Source organism: Penaeus monodon, chromosome 22, assembly GCF_015228065.2.
Source record: "Penaeus monodon isolate SGIC_2016 chromosome 22, NSTDA_Pmon_1, whole genome shotgun sequence".
Classification (NCBI taxonomy): Eukaryota; Metazoa; Arthropoda; class Malacostraca; order Decapoda; family Penaeidae; genus Penaeus; species Penaeus monodon.
Genome location: NC_051407.1, coordinates 3,417,566 through 3,419,099, shown reverse-complemented (window position 1 = coordinate 3,419,099; position 1,534 = coordinate 3,417,566). Strand labels below are relative to the sequence as shown.

The 1,534-nt window shown below is 43.5% G+C and overlaps 1 protein-coding gene across 1 annotated transcript in view; it reads left to right on the top strand.

The window, feature by feature from the left end:
- LOC119586778 overlaps nucleotides 1–1,534 on the top strand; it is a 57,084-nt gene that overhangs the window by 1,317 nt on the left and 54,233 nt on the right. The gene's annotated exons all lie outside the window — the stretch shown is intronic.

Here is a 1,534-nt window from a genome sequence, read left to right as displayed (position 1 = left end):
ATTTTCCTTAAGTTGAGAGGGGGCTCTTGGCCTAGTCTTGTACATGCGACCAAAGTCATCATTAACGTTTAAAAAAAAACATTGAAAGTTATGGTTAACGAGTGCCAGATGGCTGAAGATTTAGTGCATTTATTTATCCAAAATACCGACGCATAGAGTCTCCTCTAATATTTAGAACAAGTTAATGTAATAAATATCGTCTGCGTTAGTCACTGATCCATGAAGAAAAGGAATAAAAAAAAACGGACAAATTCAAGATAAAATTCAGACGCGAAAAAGCCGGAAATGGCAAACTTGTAAAAAATGAGACAAATGTTGCATGTTGTACGGCAGTTACGGCCGGTTGAGACGAAACCAGCGGCCGCCCAGATGTTGAAGACAAATGCAGCCACGTTTGAAACAATCTCCCGGACACCGAAACACTGGAATGACCCTCTTCAGTACAGAAAGAAACGAGCTCGAAACATGTACTCCGGTCAACCTACGCATAGATACTGATTTTTCCATCAGTCCAGTAAACCCAACCACAATAACAGCTGAAACACAAAGCCTTCGATTCAGACTATGCACATCCCTCGCATCAATTCAAGACATTGATCACTCTCTGTCGAAGCAGGTTTCGAAACAGAGCCACACCTGGCGTCTTTCTCGGTGGAGTTCAAGCACGGCACCGCTACACGTCTGTCTGTCTGTCTGGTCTTGGACATGGCCGCCTGGATCACCGCTCAAGAAGGCTACAGAGGGGCTAGAATTGCATGTACGGTCTGCTAGTACCGAAGCTACTTGTCACCGTTTGAGAATCGGTGTGGAAGTTGGTGGTCCACATGATGAGGCTGATTTGGTCTTGTTGATGTGTGGTGGAAAAGTGTGATTAATGTTGACTTACTTTTCTTTCTTTCAAATTTTCTTTTGTTTCTGTATTCTCAACACATCCTCTTTGCATGATTTCTTTCATCTCATGTTTTTGTACATATTTCTCTGTATATAAGCTGAGGAATTCGGGTTCTATCTCTTTCTCTTTCTCGCTACCTACTTAAGTTAACTATTGCGAAAGGAACAGATCAAGCTGTTGCTTAGTTTTCGCTTCTGATTTGCAATCTGCTCAAGCTCTCCAACCTATTCTTTTTCATCCAAGCCTCAAAAATAGCACACCATAAGCTTCACTACAAGACAAGAATACCTAAGCTCGATGCAGAGCAACAGGCCATAATCCCTGCAGAATCTCCACCAAAATGTGCAGGATGGAGTGACCGCGTCGAAGGCAGCCTCCCATATCATTAAGTCCCTCCGGCTTCGCGTCTCCGGATCCAGCAGACTAGTTGGCCTTGTGACGCCGACTTTCAGAATCTCCTTAGCCGATTCCCCTCCTTTTTTGGCGGCCATTGTCCACCTTCCGTTTTATTAGCGTTGGATTCTTCGGCTGTATAAAAAGGGGAAGGAATAGAGAGATAGAAAAACAGAGGAAGAGAGAAAATAGGTAGGATTCGAGTGAATTGCACGCTTGGAAGTCAGGAGTTTGTGGGTTTTGTTATTG